A 27,619-nucleotide genomic window follows, 5' to 3' on the forward strand; every position below is an offset into this window, starting at 1 on the left:
CTAAATCTACTGCTAAGTATTTTACATTTTTGTGGCTATTACCACCTTTAACTAGGTTGGCCATGTGAAGGACACTGAGCTCTTTTGAGAACAAAACTGTAATTAAAATTCCCAACAGAAACATATTTGATATATCCCATTTCTTACTAATTAATGATGTTCAAATATAAATTAGGTAATTAAAAAGCAAATGTGATTTCCTTAAAACTCTGTTTAAAACTTTATACAGAAAAGTAGTAGAAACATCATGAAAAACATGAATGAGGGGTGTGGGGCTGATGAACTTTACCTATACTCCAGAACCCCCCTCCATCCTGACTCAGGTGCTGATCACATCATTAGATAAAAATGAGTAAGAAACTCCTCCTCAAGTTTGCAAAATTTCAATCAAGGCTTTCTATTATAGAGACTTATCCTCCACTTTTAAATCCGTATTTGTGTCTGAAGTGCTGGGACAGGAGGGCTAACGTGGAGTCATAAAATGTTATACTCTATATCACATCTTCCAGGTGAAAAAAATTGTTTCTTATAACTCTTAAAACCACCTCAGCAATTATAGATAAGAAGTAGACAAATGAACTGCCAAGTGAATGAGATGGAATTAAAGGAATTTAAATAAAACACAAAACTATCCTTGCCTCTTATTAGATTTTGATATGTGACTATAGTTCTTATTAGTATTTTTTAAAACTATAGATATTTAAATCTTTCTTTTTATATCCCATAAAAAGCAATCGCTGGAAATATTCCAGTATCACATTTATACCAAGACATAATATCCTCAGTTTTCTAGTCAATTATTAATCAAATCTAAACAATGAACTTCTGAAGACACAACCAAGTACCAAGCTCTCCTGAAAATCAGAGGGCAAAAATATATACCCATAAATCACATTAGGAAATCAACATATACTGAGCACCTAATTTGTGCCAAGGAAAGTCACTTTCTCATTTAATTCTCATAAAAATCAAACTGAAAAAGGAATGTAGATAATGGAAAAATGTTTTTGGATGGAGCCATTTAGGTAACATAAGAGACGCAGATGTCCTAACCAGAAGCAGCTATGGCTGCTACCCATGCAACTACTACTAGAAAACAGTGAGAGAAAGCTTCAGCAAAAAAAGTTGGTGGTTGTTTGTTTTTAAGGTACATGCTCTTTTTCCCTTCTAACTATATCTGTAACTTTGCAGACTCAGTGCCCACCTACTTTTACTGAAAAACTAAAATATTCTTCTCAATAGAAACTACAGAAGAAAGGTATATTTCATCCTCACCCAGGAAGCAATGTTTCTTCTACACATCTGAGGGGATTTTTTAGTAACTAGAAAAAAATTTTGGGGCGCCTGGGTGGCTCAGTTGGTTAAGCGACTGCCTTCGGCTCAGGTCATGATCCTGGAGTCCCGGGATCGAGTCCCACATCGGGCTCCCGGCTCGGCAGGAAGCCTGCTTCTCCCTTTCCCACTCCCCCTGCTTGTGTTCCCTCTCTCGCTGTCTCTCTCTCTGTCAAATAAATAAATAAAATCTTTAAAAAAAAAAAAAAAAAAAAAAGTAACTAGAAAAAAATTTTAATAATTGGAAATTTAATATCAGAAAAAATGTTTAAACTTTTAATATTAAGTATCTGTCCCATAACTCTTTTGTCCATTGTATCTACACCTCCCTATAAATAAAAGAAGATGAGCAAGTCTTCATAAGAAAATCTAATACACTATTTTTTGGTCTGTTTTACCTTTTGGTAGTCCATATATTATTATTTGGCAGAGAGACGGTCTCATTGCTAAAACCAAGTGAAAACAACATAGGCAAATCTAGAGTTTCTAAAGGCTCATTATCAATTATCATTTCATATATCACTCCTCTACATAATGCTCAATTTCTGGCAATAACAGCACCTCAGGTAGGAGTAAGAATTTCTTGTCATTCAATTTAGATACACATTAATAACTCTGGTTTAAAAAAAAAAATTACCTGAAACACTGAACCTAAATCATCCTTAAGTAGAACTCACAAATCACCATAATTTCTCCTATACTCAAAGGGAAAAGGTAATGAAACACACACATATCTGAACTTTATTTTGAGAATCAACTTCTATGGTTGATAATACTATCTACTTCTACACTGGGACCCAGTACCATATTTCCAAGTATCCACCAGATACCTAACAGACCTCAGAAATCTCCCAAGTTGGGTCTATGTTCTCAATGGGAGTATATAAGATGATCCACTAAGGTGCAGGAAGAAAGTATTACAATTTTGCTCATTTAACCTTAAAAATTTTTAAGTTTAATATAGGAGTTTTCAGTAACATCCCACTCTTGTTAGCTTTCACTGACGTGTGACATACTACAGTTTGCATGTACCTTACCTTATCATGAGTAGACATTACCTACTAAATTTTTTTAAAAATTCTCTAGTAGAAAGATTACCAAGGAGATTTAAGACATTCCATTTTGGGATGCAGACATACGTCAGTTTACCAAACTGTAATATTTTAATTTGTACAATTTATTATCTATTATATCTCAATAAAGCTATCTGAAAAATGAATGTAATATATATATTCACAGATTTAAGATAATACTAAAATGCAAATAGTACAAACAAAAAGAAAATGGCAGTGTTAACCCTTCGCCTACTCCTTATATAAGCTCTTGTGGACCAAATTATTAAAGGCTAAAAACAATGGCTAACCATATCACCCCCCCTAAAATTAAAAATTACATGAAGCCCATTATGAATTTAATAATGTACAAATTTCTGCTATAATCTTAATTTCTATAATAATTATCTCATATGCAACTGGGATAGAAGGGAATGATTAGAATATTAATTAAAATACATTATTTTTTCTAGCTTGTTAATATTTTTTTAAAGATTTATTTTTTAGAGAGCTAGAGAGAGCACAAGCGAGCAGGGTGACCGGCAGTGGGAGAGAAAGAATCCTGAAGCAGACTCCTCTCTGAGTGTGGAGCCTGACCCAGGGCTGGATCGCAGGACCCTGAGATCATTACCTGAGCTGAAATCAAGAGCAGGCTGCTTAACCCACTGAGCCACCCATGCGCCCCACTTGTTAATATTTTTAAATGATGGGCAAGCTTTTTCAAATTAAAAAGAAAGCCTTCGAAATGTAAGACAACATTAAGGCAAAAGCCAAAAATCATGCCAAAATGCCTTCCTACAATATGAATAGTAGCTTCAAAGATCCCTACACCGTTTATGACATTAAGCTATCTACAAGTGCAGATGAAAAAGCCGAGAAGACATTTTCCTTTGTTTAAAGAAAAAAAAAAAAAAACTGATAAAGAAGGCTGTGGAAGTAAAGGCCTTCGTGGGCCTATAAATCTCAAAGAAAACAGCACAAGCCTCAAGATTTAAAGCTGCAGAAATTCAAATGTCTGCGATGCTGAGTACAAATGCCAAGATTTAACTGTGTTGATATTTTTATTAGAGCTGTTACTGCTTTTGTTAGTGTTCTGGTTGCAAGCTGTATAGGTTCTGCACAGTCTGATCCTACCCTATTTTTTCTCCTAAGCCTTGTTAGTTATGGTACATGATTTTTCCAGAACACAAAGCTTTTCAGGAATTCGTATTTCATGTCTGTGACTGAACAAAGCCAAAGCCACCACAATTAGAAAGATATTTAAAACCTAAACAACAGGAATATGAAAACAAGTTTCTATAATTCTTTGCATAATGTTTCAAGCCTGAGTTCTACCCAGCATTTTACTAATTTTCATTAAACTTAAAGATAAATTTTTGGAAGCCTCTTTTGTGCTTCAGTTTGTTTTGTTAACAGTTCTTTAATATAAAAAAAGAGATATATGTATATTTTTAAACATTCAGAGGCCACTGGGAAACACTGGTTCTTCTTACTAAGGTTTTTTTAAATGGCTAAAATATATGAAAACAATATGGCAAAAAACTAAAGCGTCTTAATGGCCGCTATCTTCAGAAGACACACAGAAAAAAATAATTGAAAAGCTGAAGAAATGAATAACAAATAAATTATACAGTAAGAGAGGGTTTACTACAGAATTGGAAGAAAGTACATACTTTTTCTAATCTGATCAGTTTTAAAATGGTTGGATACTGTTACAATGAAGAAATAACTGAAGAAGGGGCACCTGGGTGGCTCAGTTGTTAAGCATCTGCCTTCAGCTCAGGTCATGATCCTAGGGTCCTGGGATAGAGCCCCGCATCGGGCTCCCTGCTCTCCGGGAGGCCTACTTCTCCCCCTCCTACTCCCCCTGCTTGTGTCCCCTCTCTGGCTGTCTCTCTCTCTGTCAAATAAATAAAATCCTAAAAAAAAAAAAAAGAAAAGAAAGAACTGAAGAAGATAAAATATATTCTCAATAGTAAATTACTTCTTTAATGAAAACAATATTAAAAAAAAAAACCTTTGTAAGAGTAACCACTGATAACTTTAACTGAAATATAAAACTGCCCCTGGAACTGCAAGTGTCACACTACAAATGAAACTCATTCACTGCATCATTCACAGAACAAGTTTTCACAACTAAGAAATTAAATCCTCATGAGGGCAAAGTAGTACAACATGTCATCAACCCTGTAAAATTTATAAAAGTAAGACTGTTAAAGTATAATAGAATTTTTTCAATTCTTTGTAGTGACATGAAGAACAACCATACAAAATTTCATAAAAAGTTTCAAACAAAAGTTTTCTGGCTATCCTGTCACAATGAACTTTTCTTTTTTCTTTTTTTAGATTTTATTTATTTGACTTCCACAGAACTGGAAAATGAGTATTATAATTTAGTAACTGCAGCCACTGATATGTCCACTTGTATCCATACATTTTGTGAAATTAAAAAAAAACAACAAAACCCCGAAAATTATTTAAGTCCTTAAAACCCAGTAGCAAAATAAACTGAACGTCCAACCTGATCTTTAAATAAATCACTGTAACACAATGTTAAGCCAAAACTTTAAAAAGCAATTAAGCATTTTTGTGTAAGAAAAGTTCTACCACTATAAAATGAATACCTCAAAAAATACTGTTTGTAGACTTTTATGTGTATTTTATAATGTATGTTACATTTTAATATAATGATACACATGTACAAATTATAAAGATACATCTATTTGAGAATATATCTTTTACTGATGGTATACAAAATTAAGTTTGGAGATCACAAACTCCTTAACTGTAAGAATTTCTTACTACCTTCCTTAAGGGTAAAAATTTTTGTTTTTTACATTCCAAGCACAGAATATATTCTCCCAAAACTGTTGTGTAAATAAATATTTAGCTAGCATCTTAGTATCAACATGTCCAAAACTTAGTCATTTTCTCATTCATACCTTACCTACTGGTATCTGGTATCTGCTAAGCAGCGCTATCCTAGGAAGTCGGGTTCAGAAATCCTTTCCTTGTCCCTTACACAATGTCGCTCCATCTGTACTGCAACTATTCTTGTCTCACAGTTGTTCCTTCACTCCTTTCCCTATGTTTGCTCAGATTCTCATTTCTTACCTACTAACTAGCTTCCCTGCCTTTAATCACCCTCTACTCTACTCCATCTCCATTCTACTCCTGAGTGGTCAATCTTCTCGTAATTTAAATCTGTATGTCTCATTCCCTCATTATCTGCTCCAGCCACACTGCCCTTCTTAAAGTTTTAAAATCACAACAGAGGCCCTACACAAGAAGTGGGGATGGGATAGGAAGGTAGCTCTGGAGCAGCCAGGGCCTTCACAAGAAGGAACATCAGTAACAAAGTCTTCTGGGATGGGGAGCTGGCAACATATGGAGGAACTGAGCAAATTATGAACTATATGATAACAGGAATCAGCTTTTGCTACTGGGAGAAGAGGTACAAATATGAGAAAAAAAGAAAACTAGAATGAACACATGGTGTTGGGATGGAATTGGAGCTATCAAGGTAAATACATAGTTTTCAATAAAGATAAAGAAATACAGATGTAGATGTAAGTGTACACACACATACCTATGCTTCCTTCGTATGTCCACTGAAAGAGTCTGAGTACAGAGATACTCCAACAGCAATGAGAACATGGTTTTGAAATACGACTCTCCTCTAAAAGGAATTAAGGCTCCTTAGAGAAATGGGTGATTCCAGGACTACAGCAGGAAAATTTTATAACATGAGCCTGTAACATCTTGTGGCAAAAGCAGGGAGATGTACAGGTGATAAAATGACATAAAATTATACATATGCATCGTATCAATGCCAATAACCTAATTTTGATAATGTACTGTAGTTATGTAAGATATAAACATTGGGGGAAATTGGGTAAAGGGTACAAAGGACCATTCTGTGTTATTTTTGTAACTTCCTGTGAATTTATAATTATTTCAAGATAAAAGTTTTAAAAATGTAAAGAAGTACACAAAGATTGATGAGAACACATCAAAAGGACATAACAAGCCTCTGAAAGGGCTCCCAGCGGTAAATGTAGAACAATGAGTATTAAAATAAATAATGATAGTAATGGCGTATAACCCATTGAATAAAAAAGAATTCCTGATATAAATAAATTTATATGAAGTAATTCTCCTTCTTCTCTTAAAATGCCAACTAAAAAATGTAGAAGAAATATTAAATCAGAATATCACTATTTGGCAATCTTCACAGTAAAAATTAATTTAGGTGAAAAACATCAATGGATACTAAAACTAATGGGTGAAAGTAGGAACAGAAAGATGAGTTTCACAGTCCTGGAGTATCTCCCCACAACTACTTACTAATTACAAAGGGAGGGGGAAGTAACTAGAAACTTGGTAGACATCATCTTTACTCAAGTAATCTAAGCTAACACTACCTAATAGGATAAACTGTATGCCACAAAATAGGATTCATTAGGAACACAACATCACTTCTGTGAAATTGCAGCCAAAAATACATATCTTGGGTCTAATCATCAGAAAACATTAGACACCCAAATTGAGGGATATTCTACAAAATGAGTGGCTTATAACCTTCAAAACTGTAAACAGCATGAAAATCAAGAAAGACTGAGAAACTGTTCCAAACTGATGATTAAAGAAACATGAGAGCTGGATGCAATGCATGATCCCGGATTAGACCCTTTTGGTCTAAAGAACATTATTTGGGCAATTAACAAAACTTGAATGAGGGCTCTCAGCAAAACATATACAGAAGTTTCGAAAACGTTTCTTAAGTTGGAAATTGCTTCCAAATAATGAGTTTTTTTAAAAAGTCACACCAAGCCATGTTCCTGATTCAAGGCCTTTGGATTTGCTATTTCTGTCTAAAACGACCACATCCATGTATCTGCATGGCTAACTCTCCTACTTCCACCAGGTCTTAAGTTTTCAGAGAAACTTCAGTATCTAAACTATCAACACCCTATATATTCATACCTTCCTCCTTGTTTTACTTTTTTTCTCCTTGCAATAAATCACTATCTTATATACAATTAATTATCATCTGGCTCCCCATTAAAATGTAAACTGATAGCAGAGAATTTTTGTTTTGTTCACTGCAACATTCCCAGGGCCTAATCCCGGACATGGCACATGGTAGTTCTTAAATATATATTTATTAGACTGAACATACACAAAGTCCTTGGAACACAAAGAACTTAAAACACAATTACAAAATAAATTCACTTTCTCAATCACAGCAAGGGAATACGGAAGCAGGTAAAAGGACCTCTAGTGTTAATCTGATAGCCCCGGGGTATCATTTCAACAAATATGTCTGCAGCATAAATGAATGAGCTAATGTCCCTGCTCTACTCAGTGAGCAAACCTATTTCCATCAGAAAGCAAAACTATATATAACTGCAGCCAGCTAAGACAACAGTATTTACCAACTGCGTGTGGAAAACACAGTATAAACACTCTAAATGCTGACAGACAAGAATTAACTGTATCGAACTTGACTGAAACTATAGAGAAATACACAGAGAAAGCAAGTTTTTCCTGGGGAGCGGGGGGAAGACAGTAAACTCATATTCAAATAAAACCAGTGATGCAAACCAAGGGACATAATATAACTGAGGTCTCCGATTTTATTACCACATTTCCTTGAAAAACTACCAAGACTATAATTAAACTAACCACAATGATCTCAATTAGTTTACAGTATTAGGAAACGTACCAAATGGTTTGTATTTAGGAAAAAAAAAGTATAATCCAAAAATCTGCAAAATGATCTTTTTTTTTTTACACATGAAGTGGTCAAATCACTAATATCTCATTTTATAAATGTTTACTCCTATGCCACCAAGTAATACAGATGACCTTCCTTTCTTGCATACCAATCACCAAAGACAGCCATTATCTTAACAAAACCCCTAAATAACAAACATATCTGAATTTAACCCAATGCTCCGAAAAATGAAACACAAAAAAACTATGTATGTGCATCTGTGTATACACACATATACATGTATCATAAGGCATGGTTTGATAATCATTAATTGAGTTACACACATGACCCCCATCTATCTCATAACCAAACTGGTTCTTTGATGGTCAATGAAATCCAAATTTATAAAACAAATTCTAATTTCCAACAGAAATAGTATTATAAATTAGAGTTCTAGATCTGGAAACCTATTTTGGTTATCTGCCCCGCAACCCACCAAAAACTAAAATCGCAAAAATAAAAGAATATAAAACACAAAAATGTAGTTTAACATTCCTAAATATAAAACCAATCATTTAATAGAAAAGCTATGTCAAAACTTTTTCTTTGAGATATTTTATGAATGGGCTGAACTAATTCAAAATAAGTCAGACTAAGATGACCTATACTTTCTTTTCCTGGCAAATCTCCCTGTAACAAGTATTGGTATCTTTTATTTCTCCTTCTTACTTAGTCCATGTTACAGTAATTTGATCCCAAAATTTGGTGAATTTGTTTTTTCATGGGAAGGAAGTAGCTTGACTATACTAGTGTTATTAGTGTTACTGCAACCCTCAGGAAATCCTACATATGAGTTTAGCTGTTACTATAAAGTTTTAACTTACCAATTTTTTCAAAAAGGTTAAAAGTGGGAGTTGGGGATTAAAAGTCAAGCAGTTGTGAGAGATTCCTGTGCTTATTGTGCTTGCTTAGTCATATGGTTCAGACTTCATAAAAGATACTGCCAACATCATTGTGGTATATGCAATACTAAGAGAATTCTGAGGGCAACAAGTCACTGACTCAGAAAAATTCCAAATTTAAAAGACAGCTAGATCATATAAAGGTCATCATATTGAAAGTATGATCACCACAAAATACTCTACTTTATAATTATTCTTGAGACTACAAAACAATATTTTCTATCCTGGCATGCACAACATTACAACTTAACTATAAATCCATGCTCTAAAGCCGTAATTTATAAAAATATAAGATCTACTGAAGGAAGAATCATAGGTTGTATATAACACTTAGTGATCACAACTCCTACTTACAATTATTTTAAGTTACACTAAATTAATTTTCTAGAATCTTGATCCCTACAAATTATAAACACTAATTCTCATCTACTCTCATTCTTTTGATAAACACAGCAAGGAAGACTCCACCTCTGTGAGAGAGACCTATCTGTTGGAAGAGTCCAAATCTATTCAGGACAATGAGCCCATTCTGTCCCATATCTCAGCCTGTATCCTAGATTTTATCAATAATACATAAGACATTCAGATCTCTATCTAACGTATTCCTCCAATTTTCAACTGGGTCTGAATTCAGAATGACAGTAATTGTTATCTATCAGACCCCTCCCATCCAAGTACTGAAACACTTTAAAAAGAAACAAGTAATGTGTGGAGATTTCTACCTCCACCAATGATAGACTAATTTGTTACAAGCCAATCCTACCACTGAGATCAAAAGGGGATGGGGAGTGGGGTCAAGGATGTGAATCTAAAGTAGACTACAATGCTGCAGCTCAGAAGTTGAGAAACTGAAGAAAGCTTCCAGAACTCTCATGAAATTGGGAAGACAGAAATTAGAGTTTTGGACTCACAAAGAAAAAGTCCAGGCTTTTAACTAAGTGCACTAAAGTGCTACACCGCAGGAATAAAAAAACAAAAACAAAAAAAAGGCAGAAATAGACCAACCCTCAAAAGATTGAAAATCTGCCTCAAATCTCTTCAATCTGATTAAATAGATTAAGGTGGTCCGTCTCAACCCTAACTAACAGAAAACATAAATCCTCTCTGAAGATAACATTACCTAATTATCTAAGCATTTTTTCATATACAATGTCCACCAGTCAATCAAACATTAGCAGTCATATGAGAAGATAAAACTAAAATACCATAAAACCAAGAGAAATTTTTTTTAAAGATTTTATTTGAGAGAGAGAGTGCAAGCAGGGAGAGGAGCAGAGGGAAAGGGACAAGCAGACTCTATGCTCAATATGGAGCCCGTCTCAGGGCTCAATCCCACGACCCTGAGATCATGGCCTGAGTTGAAATCAAGAGTCAGAAGCTTAACCCACTGAGCCACCAATGTGCCCACCAGAAATTTTTTATTAAAAATCAGACCCACAGGAAATTCAGAAATTTAACGCAAACTTCAAGATCATTGCTATTAATATGTTCAAGATAAGAGGGGAGAATTTCAGCAGAGAACCTGAAATTTTATCAAATAATCAAATGAAAATTCTAAAACTTAAAAACAAAATGAGTAAAAATTAAGAATTCAACAGAAAGGGGTGAAGGGGAGTGGGAAGTGTACACTTCCAGTTATGGAATAAGTAATTCACATGGATGAAAGGTATAGCATGAGGAATATAGCTAATGGTACTGTAAGAGCCTTATATGATCACAGACGGTAGCTACACTTATGGTGAGCATAGTATACCATGTAAATTTGTGAACTCACTATGCTGTACCCCTGAAACTAATGTAGCACTACATGTCAACTACAATTTAAAAAAAATTCAATAGACAGATTAGATACAACCATGCCCTTTAGTAAACTAAATCCTTTAAAACATTTTTCTATTGATATTTAAGGTTGTATGGTCAATTTATGTAAGCTCTTTAATTAAGAATATTAGTGCATCTTCTACCTTTTTGGGCATTTGGTTTTTCTCAGTTTTCTTGTAACTTTCTCTTAGTTTTAATCACTTATAGCAAATAAAAACTATGATTTTTTTCTTTATGGATGCTTTTGTATCGATTATGTTTAGTTCAAATGGGCATGTGTGCAGCTTCATTTTGTTTATGTTCTTTTTAAGATAACAACTCTTATTAATTTTTATTTTTTATTCGTAAAGTAAGCTTTACACCCAACATGGGGTTTGAGTGACCCTGAGATGAGGAGTTGCATATGCTACTGACTGAACCAGCAAAGCGTCCCATTGTCTTTGGTTTTTCATTTTGCCTTTGTCCCCTTTGACTATTTGGAGTTTATTTTAGTGCATGAGAAAATAACCTCACATTTTTTCCCAAGTAGTTAACCAACTCTTTAAAGTAAGTTTTTCATTATAATCATAAATTTGTATTTTGTTTATTGTAAATATATGTAACGCTAATTGAAATGGAGGAAATAACAAAAATAAATTTTAACTTTGTCCTACTACCGGCAAAAATACATAAATATGTATTTGTATGAATATCCTTTGATACCTAGATGTAAGTAATTAAAATGACTCAAAAACCCTTGATTAAGGTACTGGATAATTTAAAATACATCCAATGGAATACTGTAGAGCTATTAAGAAGAATGAAGTAGAATGTATTAATATAGAAATATGAAAAGGGTATATTGTTGAAAGACTAAAACAAATTATGACATTAATAATGGACTGGAAAAACTATTTAGTCAATAATTTGCACTTCAGAATAAATATGATGCTCTCCCCATAGTCCAGTGTAGCAATTAAAAACATTACGACAAATGCCTTTGGATTTGCTGCTCTCTTTACACCAATTTTGACTATGTGATCTGGCTACATGTTCTATAAAGGAACTGATTCAGACTTTGCATATACTGGCTTTTTAGTTACTATTATTCACTGAAACACAGTACTGTTAAGCATATTTAAAATATCATATGAATGGTTAAGGACTACATTTGCTGGCACCAAAATAATGTTCAACATATACCATGCTATATTTCATGCGTAAAATAGGTCTCATATCTTCGACATTTTATGTCATCAAATCCAGTAAGTTCAGATAACAGAATAGTAACTATACATATCATTAGTTTTGCTTTTCATGGTTCCTTTTATCATAAGATCGTTGAAATCAACTTATAAAAGTTAGGAAGCTATATCATAATTAAATTTGGCCAGTAACCCAGCACCCATGACTCACTGTTTAGTGTTTGCCACTAAAGATGTTCTTCAAATAGCTAAACCATATTGTGGCCTGTGATAAAGCCAGGCAAATATGCTTAAATATGAATTCCTTGAAAAATTATTCAATCTCCTTAAATGGCATAGCCAAAAACTTTCTTCCAAGAAAGGAGCTGCAGAAAAAGGGGGAAAAAATGTAATTACAAATGAGACTATTGTCCCTAACAGCAAGGAATGTGTCCAAAAAACTGAATTATTCTTTTATTAAAATTTCATGCATATTCTCATCTACAGGAAAATCTATGAAAAGGGACAAGCCACTTATCTAAATTCAATTTGTCAGGGGGACCTGGCTGGCTCAATCAGAAGACCATGTGACTCTTCATCTTGGGGTCAGGAGTTCAAGCCCCACACTGGGTGTAGAGATTACTTAAATAAACAAATATTTTTTAAAATAGTAATAAATAAATTCAATTTGTTAAACATAAATAACTATATGCCAAGCACAGTGCTATAAATTGGAAATATAAATATAACTAAAATAACTTTATTTATATCCTGTTTCATTGCAAAAAAATCTAAGGTAATCAAGGCATGATCCTTAAACTCAAGTAGCTTATACTCTAGAAGACATAAACTTAAATCAAATACATACTATAAAGGATAAAAAAATTTTTTAAGAATTATATTCAAGTTACAGAAGTTACACAACATACCCTTTAATCAGTGCTACAAAACAGAGACCACTATTACACAGAACACAATGTCCAACAACAGGGGCATGGTTAAGCAAATTATGATGGAGATCACTTAATTCAATATTGTGGTACATTTGTTTAAAAGTTTAAGAAAAAAGTTAATATCATAAGAAAATCCTTATGCTATTATGTTAAAGACAAAACTGAATATGAGGTACACTACCAATGATTTGAAAAATTAAAATTAAATTAGCAAAATTACAAAAATAGGAAAAAAAAAAGTAGGAGTAATTATCTTTGGGTGGTTATAAGTTTTTATTTTTTACTCTTTACATTTTCCAATTTTCTATAGTAACCATATATTATTCCTATAATCAGGAATGTAATAAACATCTACAAAGATATCCATAATATTTTCTGGCAAGCCATTTAAACAAGAAGCAAATCCTATTATCTATTAACTGAACAACACGGTATAATGACCTCTGAAAATACAGCAAAAAAAGTTTCATCAAAATGTAGACTGATGGGGCATCTGGGTGGCTCAGTTGGTTAAGGGTCTGCCTTCGGCTTAGGTCATGATCCCAGGGTCCTGGGATCGAGCCCCGCATCCGGCTCCCTGATCAGCAGGGAGTCTGCTTCTCCCTCTCCCTCTTGTCCCTCCCCCTGTTCCTTCTCTTTCTCTCTCTCTCTCTCAAATAAGAAAATCTTTTTTTTTTTTTTTTTAAAGATTTTATTTATTTATTTGAGAGAGAGAGAGAATGAGAGACAGAGAGCATGAGAGGGAGGAGGGTCAGAGGGAGAAGCAGACTCCCTGCCAAGCAGGGAGCCCGATGCGGGACTCGATCCCGGGACTCCAGGATCATGACCTGAGCCGAAGGCAGTCACTTAACCAACTCTTTTTTAAAAATGTAGACTGGTAAGAAAAGATTGAGAGAAATGAAAGACCTCACTTTTCTAAACAACCTCTGCTAGAAATTAAGACCAATAATTACATTATTAAATGACATAACTGGGGCACATGGGTGACTGACTCTTGCTTTCAGCTCAGGTCATGATCTCATGGGTTGTTAGATTGAGCTTGCATCAGCCTCAGCGGGGAGTCTGCTTGAAGATTCCTCCTCATGCCCCTCCCTCCACTAACTCTCTCTCGCTCTCTCTAAAATAAATAAATCTTTAAAAACTTTTTTAAAGTTAAATGACATAACTAAAGTAATAAAAATCACACTGGGTACTTTCTTCAGGTCACAATCTGATTAGGTGCATTTTATATACTCAACAGATGTTCTCTATCTGTGCTATCCCATATGGTAGCCCCTAGCCACATGTGACTACCCAACACTTGAAATAAGGCTAGTGCAACTGAGGAACTGAACTTATTTTAATTAGTTTGATTAATTTAGCCACATGTAGATAATGGCTACCACACTGGCCAGAGGTGTTTTTAGATACATTCTAAGACAGCTCTCTTAAAAGGGATTAAGAGGTGCAAACTTCGTTATAAAATAAATGTCACAGGAATAAAAAGTATAGCATAGGAAAAATATAGTCAATAATACTGTAATAACTATGTTTGGTGACAGATAGTAACTATACTCATCATGGTAAGCACTGCATAATGTATGGAATGGATTGCTGAATCACTATGTTATACACCCAAAACTAGTATAACATCATAGGTCAACTATACTTTAACAACAAAAGAACTACTCAATAAAACTACCCTCGACTGGTAGCACTAAAACTTGAGGAATTGGAAAAGTAGGTAAGAATCATGAAAGGAAAAGAAGAAAAAAAAAATTCCAACATGTATCCAATTAACAGAGGTTAATGGAAGGGGACAAAATGGGTAGTGATCTTACAGCTGAAGAAAATTCAGAATTTATACATTTGTATATACAGTATTAGTAGTTTTAATTATTTTCTTTGTTAAATTTAAATCTACACTTTGTCAATTACTAAAGAGAAAAATCATGCTGGATTTATAAAATAATAAATGTAGCACTAAGAAATTCTACAGCGGGGCGCCTGTGTGGCTCAGTTAAGTGTCCAACTCTTGGTTTCGGCCCAGGTCATTATCTCAGCATTCTGAGATCGAGCCCCACATGGGCTCCATGCTCAGCAAGGAGTTTGCTTGAAATTCTCTCTCTCCTCTCCCTCTGCACCTCACACACACATCTCTTTCTCTCTCTCTCAAAAAGTAAATAAATCAATCTTTAAAAAAGAAAAATTTTATAGCACAGTGAACATGTGACCAGCTGGGAATGGCAAATTTTTCCATAGCATTTTATTTCCTGTACTCAAAAAAGGAAAGACTCAACAAACTAAAAGGTTACACAAACAAGGACTTATTCTCAATAGTTCTGGCATCTGTCTCTTCCACCAGTGAATTTCTTCTTCAGGTATGCAGTCAGTCTTGGTCTCACTTAAAAGATAACAGGTTAAACAGGTTCTGGAACACCCAGGCTTTAAAAATATTTTGCCATAACAGATTACAAAAATTAAATTTCTTTAAGAAGTAAATGTTTTATATGATCATAAATTTCAAGTAGTTCTTGGCACTCTTATGCTCCTAGGGTGTGATGTGTTTGTCCTGTGAATGCTATTATGTCATTACAGACCAAGAAGAGTAGGCTAAAACAAAATGACGAGAACGAAAACCAAAAATGCATCAAGATTTCTCAATGGATTAAGAAACTTAGAATAGACTATAAGATTCAAGCTGTTTTCCTCAGATCATAAGTACAGTAATTTAAAGCTAACCACACCTAAAACTAAACCTTTAACTGATGAAGGACACTAGCATAGTTCAAAGACTTAAACAAAGGCTAGGTTGAATGAAGCCTTCAGAATAACTATCATCTACAATATAAACCTTAAGATTGAATTACTACTAGTCTAGGGTTTATGGTGGTTTTCAACTTTACAGATTCAGAAAAGTTTATTTTAACTTCTCATTCTTCACTAATAAGCAAAAAAGTAAGTTACCTGAAACAATTAATTTAGTCACTGGTACAGGGTACCTCCTAGGAGATTAATTTACCAACCAGAACTGTCTCAGAAATAAAATATAAAAGGCCTTAGAAAAGGCATAACTTAGTGAAAAAAGTGCGTGATTTGGAGTCAGATAGACTTGAAATAGAGTATGAATTCCACCACTACTACCAAGTTATATAACTTCCTTCTCTAAACTTCACTCACATCAATCAACAAAGACAATAATACATTGCAGAAATGTTGTGAAAAATACGTGAAGGAAAATAAAATGTCTATAAAACATAGTACATATATAAAAGGAATTCTAATGAAGGATAACTATTAATTTTTAAAATCTATTAAAAAAACAAGTTGCCCTTTGCTACACGTTTCTAAAAACCGTATTTCTGGGGCACCTGGGTGGCTCAGTCAGTTAAGCATCTGCCTTCGGCTCAGGTCATGATCTCAGGGTCCTGGGATCAAGCCCTGCATTGGGCTCCCTGCTCAGTGGGGAGCCTGCTTCTCCCTCTCCCTCTGCAGCCCCCCCTGCTTGTGCTTTCTCTCTCACACACTCTCTTTTCTCTCTCAAATAAAGAAAATCTTAAATAAAAACCTTATTTCTTTGACAATATTAAAGAAGTGATGGTAATTTTTAAGTATCAACTTGACTTGGGTTCAGCTGCAAGTGACAGAAAATTCCCCTTAGTGCCTTTATGTCTGCCTTAAAACAGTTAAGGATCCTTTTGAAGGACAGTGATATAATCTGTTGCTGTCCCAGGAGCTGGAGCTGTCATATCCCCTCCTCTCTTTCACTTCCCATTCAAACAATAAAGGCCATTTGTACCATTAAAAAAAAAACAAAAACAAAAGTTAAGTGTGGATACAACAGCTCCCTCAATCATCAGAGATCCAGGCTCCTCAGCTTTGTTGCCATCAACCCGAATACACTGCTCCCACTTCATGATGTGGGACAGCAAGCACCAACACCAGTCATTAAAAAGAAATGGCAATTGGGCGCCTGGGTGGCTCAGTCGTTAAGCGTCTGCCTTCGGCTCAGGTCATGATCCCGGGGTCCTGGGATCAAGCCCCACATCGGGCTCTCTGCTCCGTGGGAGGCCTGCTTCTTCCTCTCCCACTCCCCCTGCTTGTGTTCCTGCTCTCGCTGTGTCTCTCTCTGTCAAATAAATAAAATCTTTAAAAAAAAAAAAAGAAATGGCAAAAAAAAAGGATACATAAGCTCCCCATAAGGACTCTTCCTCGGGGCGCCTGGGTGGCTCAGTCGTTAAGCGTCTGCCTTCGGCTCAGGTCATGATCCCAGGGTCCTGGGATCGAGCCCCGCATCGGGCTCCCTGCTCTGCGGGAAGCCTGCTTCTCCCTCTCCCACTCCCCCTGCTTGTGTTCCCTCTCTCACTGTCTCTCTCTGTCAAATAAATAAATAAAATCTTTAAAAAAAAAATAAAAAAAAAAATTAAAAAAAAAAGGACTCTTCCTCAATGCTACTCATAAACCCCTTTTGTTCACATTCCAAAAGCCAAAACTACTCATGTGGTCAATCACATACAGCGACAAAAACTGCAACAAAGAATAGATTGTGGTGATGGTTATACAATACTATGAATGTACTCAGTGTCACTGAAGTGGTTAGAATGGTAAACTTCAGGTTATATATATTTTACCACGATAAATAAGAGATTTAGAAAACACTGAAAATGCTAAGTAGAGATGTGATACATAAAAAAAGGACACAAACCAAAAATCTAGAGATAAAAAAAAAATCATGTGTGAGATGAAAAATACATTGTATGGGACCAACAGGAGACTAGAAATTGCAAAAGAAAAGACAACAGAACTTGAAGACATAGCAACAGAAATTATCCATAATGGAACACAGAGGGGAAAAGAAAACCAAAAAAAGTAGATAGACTCTCAGTAAGTTGTGGGCCCACATGAAGGAAACTAATGTATATAATTAGAAGTCACCAGAGAAGGAAAAAGAAAAGAAAAGAAAAAAAACATGTGAAGAAATAAGGGCTAGAAATTCTCTACACCTGATAAAAACTGAAACTATACAGATCAAGAGGCTCAACCAAAGCTAAAAACAAGAAGCATGAAGAAAACAACAACAGGCATATCAAACTGATTAAAGCCAGTCAGAGAAAGAAACTCAGGAAAAAAAATAAATAAACACACTATGAACAGAGGAATAATGCAAGTCAGAAGATAGTGAAGCAACATATTTAAAGTATCAAAAGTGAAACAAAAACTATCAATCTAGAATACTATATACAGCAAAAATATCTTTCAAAAATTAAGGTGCCACTAAATAAAAATGAAATTACAACTTATCAAAATTTGTGGGTGGCAGCAAAAGCAGTAAAGAGAAATTTATAACAAAAAATGCAAGCTTAGGGGAAAAAAATCTAAATTCAATAATTTAAGCTTCCTGAGGAAAAACTTGAGAAAGAATAACAATTTAAGCCTATAAGCAGAAGAAAAATAAAAATGAGAAGAACCTCATACTTATTATGATGGCCACTATGAAAAAAAAAAAAAAACCTTAAAATAACAAGTATTGGCAAGGATGCGGAGAGACTGAAATCCTTGTGCACTGCTGATGGGAATGTAAAATGGTGCAGCCACTATGGATAACAGTCTGGTAGTTCCTCAAAATATTAAAAATAGAATTATCATATGATCCAGCAATTCTACTTCTGGATATACACTGAAAAGAAGTGAAAGCAGGGTCTCCAATATTTGTACACTTGTGTTCATAGCAGCATCATTCATGACAGCCAAAAGGTGGAAGCAACCCATGTCCATCTTCAAATAAATGGATAAACAAAATTTCATATATAAACACAATGGAACATTTCCCAGCCTTGAAAAAGAAGGAAATTCTAACATATGCTGCAATATGGATGGATGAACCTTGAGGGAATTATGCTAAGTGAAATAAGCCTTTTGACAAATAAGACAAATACTATACAATTCTACATATATAAGGTACCTAGAGTAGTCAAATTCATAGAGACAGAAAGTAGAAGGGTGGTTGCCAGGGGCTGGGGGAAGAGGAAATGAAGAGTTGTTCTTTAATGGGCATGGAGTTTTATTTTATTTTTGTTTTTGTTTATTTTTTTGAGATTTTAAATAATCTCTATGCCCAATGTGGGGCTCGAACTCACAACCCTGAGATCAAGAGTCCCATATTCCACCGACTGAGCCAGCCAGGTGCCCCATAATGGGTATGGAGTTTAGAGTTTCACAAGATGAAAAGAGTTCTGGATCTTGGTTGTAAAACAATGTAATGTGCTTAACACTACTAAACTGTACACTCAGAAATGGTTAAGATGGTAAATCATATGTTATGCATTTTTGTTACCACAATAATAAACAAACCTGGCATTTGTTGAAGGCTCACAACATGTCTGTCACTATGTGCTTTAGATTACGTCATTTAAACTTAACAACTTTATAAAGGAAGTATTATTATTATCCTCCATTTTACTGATAGGTTCAAATGTTAAGCAACCCATAAGATGACACAGTTAAAGACAAGAAAATAAACCCAAATATGACTCCAGAGCCTGAGTCCTTAAACAACTTGTTATGTTGTCTCTATACTGTCTTTGTTAAATGGTTATTACTTTTATGAAGGAAGAAATGTTATCAAAAGAAATATTCATAGGGATGCCTGGGTGGCTCAGCTGGTTAGGTGTCTGCCTTCAGCTCCAGTCATGATCCCAGGGTCCTGGGATGGAGTCCTGCAATGCGCTCCTTGCCCAGCAGGGAGCCTGCTTCTCCCTCTGCCTGCTGCTCTCCCTGCTTGTGCTCACTCTCTATTTCTCTCTCTCGCTGACAAAAATCTTTTTTTTCAAAAAAAAAAAAAAAATGTTCATAATACATACGGGGGAGGAGTTTCCCAGCTAAAGCAGTTGATGTTTTGACGATAGAGCATGGTACTTTTCAAGATTCCATATATAATGAAACAATTCCATGTTTATATTCCAAACAATTTTAAGTATTTCATTAGATGCTGGTTGTTCCGCAACAATACCTCCATTAACACATACCATCAATACTTTACAATCATCTATTTAGAGTATTTTTTTTTTTTTTGGTGGTCCTATAAAATATACAAGGTTATTTGTTTTAACCCAATGTCACTGTTTTTAACAATTTTCAACAATCCCTTCTTTAAATTTTCCATTTAATTTTCTAAATAATTACACCCGGTACCAAAAATTGTTAAATGCAAAATAGTCAGTTATACATTCTTCTCATTAGACAGTTTTACTCAAATGTCCTAAAACAATATGAAAATGACACAGGTTAAAAAAAAAAATTCTACTCAAAAAGGTTAAAACAGGTGTTCTCTTTTTTATTAAAAAAAATCTATTATGTGGGTATAAGAGCTTAGTTTTCATTCAGAGATATAATGAAATAGGCCATTCTAAAGGCCTACACAAATTCCACAGTACCAGTTAAGGCAAAAGAAGACTATCCTCCCTATTTGTCACCATCTATTAACAACCCTACTGTATGAGATGCAGTGTAGCCTACCCAAAGAATGTGGAGACATAAGGCAGAATCCCAGTTTCCTCATCAGTAAGATAAAAAATAACAGTAGCTATTTCAAAGGGCTTTAGGGAGAAGCAGAGGGATTAATATATATACAACCACCAGAGACAACAGGCATGTTTGCCGCTATCCTTACTGTCATCTTTGTTGTCATCATTACCATCTTCCAACATGCAAATCAAGTCCCTGGTCCTTCATAATGCTTTTCTACTATTTCCAAAGTCCTGTGACTTCTACCTTTTCTTAATTCATGGTATTCACAACCTACTGCTCTAAAAATAGCAAGTAAGGCACTCTTTTATATTACTGTATTTATTGCTCTTCAATTTATCATTTAACTTTCCACTTGACAGTAAACTTTATCTTCCCAAATAAACTATGACTTCTTACAAGTACCTGGACTATGTTTCAAACGTTATCTTACACATGGTAGAAAGTTAAAAAAAAAATGATAGTTTTCTCATTATGGGATACCAACAACTGTGGAGTTCTTTTCCCCTTTCCTGGGTTATACATTCCATTTCATCCCTAGCTTAGTCCAATGATCAGCAAACAATATCTACACTAACACTAATGCTCTTTAAAGATATTGTACTTTTGGGGTATTTGGGTGGCCCAGATGGCTAAGCATCTGCCTTCAGCTCAGGTCATGCTCTCAGGGTCCTGGGATCGAACCCCACATTGGGCTCCCTGCTCAACAGACTGTCTGCTTCTCCCTCTCCCTCTGCACCAACCCCCCCCCCCCCCGCAGCTCGTGCTCTCTCTTGCTCTCTCATAAATAAATAAAATCTAAAAAAAAAAAAAAAAAAAAGATACTATCTTTTCTTGGGGTACCTACGTGTCCAACTCTTGATTTTGGCTCAGGTCATAATCTCAGGATGGTGAGATAGAGCCCTATGCTGGGCTCTGAGCTCCGTGAGGAGTCTGCTTGAGGATTCTCTCTCTCCCTAGGCGCCTCCCCACTGTGCACACCCACGTACACGCTCTTTCTTTCTTCAATAATATCTTTTTTAGAAATTTTTAAAAAATAAAGATACCGTAGGGACACCTGGGTGGCTCAGTTAAGTGTCTGCCCTTGGCTCAGGTCATGATCCCAGCGTCCTGGGATTGAGCCCTGCATCAGGCTCCCTGCTCAATGGGGAGCCTGCTTCTCCCTCTGACCCTCCCCCTGCTTGTGCTCTCTCTCTCTCTGATAAATAAATAAAATCTTTAAAAAATGTTTACAAATAAAGATACTGTAATTTAATCATCACCAACCTCGCCCTAATTCTGCTATCCAAATGTAAATAAAAGATAGAAGCCTCCATCATCTCCTTTACTTTAAAAAGACATAATTACTAATTTCCTTTGTATCCACCCAGACATATGAGAGCAGAACTGAAGATATCACAATTTATTTTTTTAAGATTTTATTTATTTAATTTATTTATTTATCTAAGGGTAGATCATATAGTTAATTATTCTCTCCACTTGAAGACATTTAAAAAATTAATTAAGAAAGATTAAAACCCCACAACTCACTTTTGGAGAAGCTCAACCTGAACTTAAGAAGATTTTGGGGAGAATAAGTTGAAAAATCAGATTTAAAAGATATTCTAAAATCTGAAATCCTTTTAAGTGTTTAGAACATTTTATATTAATTACTTTTCTAAATTATCTATTCAGCTTGTCCAAAAATAATGGTTACCAATTTCTTATACAGAGCTTCCAGTTTTTGCTTTAGGAAATAAGCATAATAATGAGAAAAGGGAGCGCCTGGATGGCTCAGTCGGTCAAGCATCTGACTCTTGACCCAGTTCAGGTCTTGATCTCAAGGTTTTGAGTTCAAGCCCACATTGAGCTCCATGCTGGGTGTGGAGCATACTTAAAAAAAAAAAAAATGAGAAAAGAACACTACCTTAGGACTCTAAAGGTATAGATCCTTTTATAGTTCTGCCATTTATTGGCTGCATTTCTTTGAGCAAATTATTTAACCTTTCCAAACCTCAGTGTCTTCATTCAGGAAACTAAGAAGAAGAATATCTGCCCCATATATTTTACAGATCACTCTATCATATGAGAAAACACGCAAAAATGCTAAGATACTAAATCTTTTCACTACAGAATAAATAAAACCTTTACTGAAAGAATTTGTTAGATTTTACTGATAGATACAGGCTTCTCAGACTTTTTTTCTTTAATATGACTTTAACACAGACAGGTAACATTTTTCATTATGTATGCAAAAAATGGGCAACTAACTCTGTTCTACTTAGAAGGGGTCATAATATTTTTTAAATATGTGAAACTAAGTATTTCTAAAGAGAATATTTTTAAAGAACATGTCATTTTGATGTGACTAGAAAATGAAACAGAAATCTAACAAATTAATAAAGCACTTCAGGACAGTGCCTGGCACACAGTAAGAACTACTACATGTCTTTTTTTTTTTTTAATTCCAGTACAGTTAACATACAGTGTTACATCAGTTTCAGGTGTACAATATAGTGATAAAAATACGGAGTGCTTAACAAATTTGCATGTCATCCCTGAGCAGGGGCCATGCTAAATCATCTCTATATTGTTCCAATTTTAGTACATGTGCTGCCGGAGCGAGCACGAGAACTATGTCTTACTAACAATATTACTATTATTGCTATTGACAATTAACTTTAATGATATATCATAAAAAAACACTGTATTCAATATGCTAAGTTTCAAGTACTTATCATTAAGAATTTTAAAGAATTTAAAATATCGGGGTGCCTGGGTGGCTCAGTCGTTAATCGTCTGCCTTTGGCTCAGGTCATGATCGCAGGGTCCTGGGATCCAGTCCCGCATCGGGCTCCCTGCCCAGCGGGAAGTCTACTTCTCCCTCTCCCACTCCCCCTGCTTGTGTTCCCTCTCTTGCTGTGTCTCTGTCAAATAAATAAATAAAATCTATAAAAAAAATATATATCTTCTACAGTTTAAAGGAAGTTTTACATATAGCATTTATATCACCATTTTCCATTAATCATATTTTATACACACTTCTCACAACAGAAATCTCACAGGAAGCATGAGTCCACAGTGGCAACCCCTCCTTAGAACACTCCTCTAAGGAAATCCTCTTTTGAGTTCTATAAACCATCCGTCCATCATAATTAAATACATAACCAGGTCAGTTTCTAAAAAATATCATTGTAAATACATATTTGTGTTCTCCATCCAAAATCTGAGTTCAAACCAAACTAAGTACAATGAGGCAAAAGTATTTCCATATACTGCATATTAGTAATATTTGGGGAGTTAGCATTTTCATTCCAAGCAGAGAAACATACAAGTAAAAAAAAAAAAAAAGCCTGGAAATGGGAAGAAATGGGTAGAATTTGGGAGGAAGAAGAGAAGTTACAAGAGATAGGGCTGGAAAAGTCAGAAGTCAGATCATTAACAATCTTGTAAGAAATTATCATTTTGAAATTTTCCGAGTAAATGGGAAATTAGTCATTTAAGTACTTTAAGTTTGGGAATAATAGGATTAGATCTGCATCTTATAATAAGTAGTTTGGTTGGAGAGTAGAAAATGGATAGGAGGCTAGGAAAGAACAATGGGGAAGAGAATACTGCAAGAACCTAAGAAAAATGTGATGGTCACTTGAAGTGGGAAAGTAGCAGTCAGATGAGAGAGAAATTAATCATATGATGGAGGTAACACTGACAGAATCTAGTGATACTGAATGTGAAGTCAAAGATGACAGATACCCAAACAGCCAGATTTCTGGCTCGATCCAAGCCAGATGGATAGTGGAATCACTAATCATAGCAAATGAAGAAGATCTGAAAGCAAAGGGGGAAAAAATAATGTTGTTGTAAATATGCTGATCTTGAAGTATCTGTGGTATATCTGAGTGGAGATGCCTAGTAGGTAGCTAGCTGATGTATGAGCCTAAGGCTCAGAAACAAGCTTTCAGGTGGAAAAATGGAAATCATCAACATACAGATGATAAAGAAAGTCCTAGAAATAGACACAAGCTTAAGAAGAAGGCAAAGAATGAATAAAAATAATAAGAAGAATCCCATTTAGCAGAGAAAGAGAAAACAAAGGAGCCTGAGAGAAACAGCTAGAGATGCTCTGAGTACTGTCATAGAAGCCAAGAGAGCAATTTGAGAAGTGTCAAGTACTTCTGAACATTCGATGAGATGACAGTTTTAGCAGCAAGGAAATCAGCATGATTTTGAAGTAAGCATGTTAGTGATGGGACAGGATGGGAGGGAGATTATAGTGTACTGAGGAGTGAACAGAAAGTGAGACAGCAGAGTTTGTTTTGCTGGTGAGGGGAGGGGCAAAAGGTAGAAAGAATTGAGCTTTCTTTCTAGGGGTCATTTGGTTATTTGTTTTAGGTGATACATTTGAACAAGTTTAGCCAAATGAGAAAGAATCCAAATTAAGAAAAAGATGAAAGACAAACAGAATTAATCAACAGAAGGAGAAAATGAGATCCAAAGCACAGTTGGAGAATCAGCCTGAGACAGAATGATGGACACCTCATCCACTGAAACAGAAGGAAAAGTAAGAACAAATGGTACAGAAGAGATAAACTAGTGAGTCAAGTAACAGGAAATTTAAGGGATCTCCTTTTGATGGCTTCTATTTTCTCATGAAGTAAGAAGACCATCTGTGGAGCATACTTTGCTCAAAGAAAGAAAAGAATGTTTAAAACAGACCCTATGGAAAATGACAGATTTGCTCTGCCACCCTGAAAGCTCTTACAAGAAACAGACCAGGAATTCACAGTACCACTAATCTGGGTAGTAATTTTTTTCTCCATCAGTGCTCAATGAAGACCTTTTGTATAGGCCAGACAAACTGATCCAAAATTTAGGTGCAAATGCATAGGATAGATATTCAATAGGGCAAGGAAACAGAATTCTGGCAAGAGGTCTGAATGGACAATGGATTCTTGCCTGCTTATACAGGAAGCATTTGGTGAAGAGAGGGGTCAAGGAACTGCAGATCTCAAAAGCATCAACGAATAGGTTTAATTTTAATAAAAGGATAAGAGCTCAGGAACAGGATGTTTGAATAAACGATCTCAAAGGTAAAGCTGATTTCAGGTAATGGTAAGGTCCAAAGTAGTTTCATGGGAGTAAGTAATTGAGTTAAGTGAAGATCTCCACTAGAGATGAGGAAACTGTGAAGCCAGGGTCCTGGGTACTCTGTTCATATAAACACTGAATTCATCTAGAACTATGGCACAACCTTGCATGGAAAGGAAGTCTATGAGTCAGAAGTCTATGTCTTCAATGAGCAAGCAGAGATGTATATCCCAACTATGTGAGACTCAGCAACGGGAATTTTAACAGGAAGGTTTTATAGGCACTGTAGTGCAAAGTAAGAAGGAAACCACTTCCTATATTTTCCTACAACTGGGATCTGTAGAGAATAAAGGAAGGTACAAGTTCCACTAGAGAGGGCTTTCCCTTAGGAAGAAGACAGGTGGTGTTACCTAAAGATAAAAGCAACATTCAGTAAAGAATTTGAAGATGCAAGTGATTATGTTTAACCTTAGAACAAGGGTAAAAAATGTCTGAAAAGGAGGGGAAGAATAGGTGAGGGAACAAGAATGAAAAGAGATGTGTATAATGGCTTGTATCTTGGGCAGGAAAAGGCAATAATGTGATTAGATCTGGTGGGATCACTTCATGGGAAGATGGTTAAGAGGACAGGTTTCAAGCGTTCTCTAAAAGAAAAGACACCGCGTCTCTCGGGAGTTAGCCGGTGCCTGCAATTGGAAAAGTCTATGTCTAATGTGTCATAAGAGTCATAACTCTTTGGAAGGAGCCAAATGAAGTTTGGATAATTTATATTGGTTTAAGGCTACATGCTAAAACTATTAGGCAAAAGCCCCATTAGTTAGGCTTGGTCTGTAAGAACTGAGAAAAGCTCGCCATCTATCTTAGATAGTAGAAATCAATATTCATCCTTGACCATAAATAACCATTTGGAGCTGCGCTGTTTCACAATACCTAGTAGGGTATGATAAAGAATAAAAATATCTCATTAGCCAAATAAGACATTCCTCCTTTAGACTTAATTCTTCATTTGTAAAATAAAGGGGTCTACTAGAACCATTACCATTAAGAGCCAACCCTCCCCCTCCTCCAAAAAAGAAGGCAGCAAACCTTACACAGGCTCCCAGTTGGGAATCAGACTAACCATTTGATAAAACTTCCTAAACAAACACTAAATGCAATAGGCTCTGTGCTAGTCACTGGGCAGAGACATAAAAATGAATACTACGTAACTATATGAGGTGACGAATGTTAACTAAACTTATTGCGGTAATTATTTTGCAATATACTTAAGTCCAGCCATTATGTTGTATACCTTAAACTTATACAGTGCTGTACATCAATTATATCTCAAACTAAAAGGAAAAAAAAGAAAATATCTTTAAAGCATGTATGCCCTGTTACCCTAAAAACTCGGTTTTAGTTCCCAAATTTCCAATAAACCATGATATAAAAGTTAGAAAAATAATGACTACTACATGGTCACAACCATAGGGGAGCTCCTGGTCTGGTATATAATAAGTTAAGTAAATAATCATAATACGTAATGATTCTAATCACTTACAACAGAGAGTACTATGAAAGCCGAGAAAAGAGTCATTGCCTGGAGTTAGGGAATAGGATAAGTAGGAATTATAGAAGACCTCACAGAGAAAATAAATTTGAGGTGGATCTTTAAAAAGAATTAAAACTATGACTAACAACAAGTGCTCAATCTTATTAGTAATCAAATACTGAAATGCATATAAAAAATAAAAGGAGATACTGGCTTTTTTTCATCTATGAGATTGGCAAATAACGTAAAAGGCTGATGATATTTACCTAGCAAAGATAGGGGAATATGTGTATTCTCATCACTATTGGGATTATTTTGGAATTTTAAATGTGCACATGCTTTAACAATCCCATTTCTAGAAATCTACAGAAATATTCACACATATGCACAAAATTAGTAATGTTCACTGCAGCAATGTTTGTAACAGAAGAAAACAACCTAAATGTCTATCAATACTGAAATAATAAAATAATTATGGTCAATCCAGATAATGGAATACTCCCTAAAAGAACCAGG

General features: G+C 35.1%; 1 protein-coding gene and 1 non-coding gene across 2 annotated transcripts in view; both read right to left on the reverse strand.

The window, feature by feature from the left end:
- The window catches only part of ROCK2 (Rho associated coiled-coil containing protein kinase 2), a 142,764-nt gene that overhangs the window by 93,971 nt on the left and 21,174 nt on the right, over positions 1-27,619 (reverse strand). The window lies entirely within an intron of this gene.
- LOC118539206 (U6 spliceosomal RNA) lies at positions 23,006-23,113 on the reverse strand. The gene has a single exon (XR_004919043.1). It is a non-coding gene; the product is annotated as a U6 spliceosomal RNA (small nuclear RNA).

This window comes from Halichoerus grypus, chromosome 10 (genome assembly GCF_964656455.1).
Source record: "Halichoerus grypus chromosome 10, mHalGry1.hap1.1, whole genome shotgun sequence".
NCBI classification, from domain to species: Eukaryota; Metazoa; Chordata; class Mammalia; order Carnivora; family Phocidae; genus Halichoerus; species Halichoerus grypus.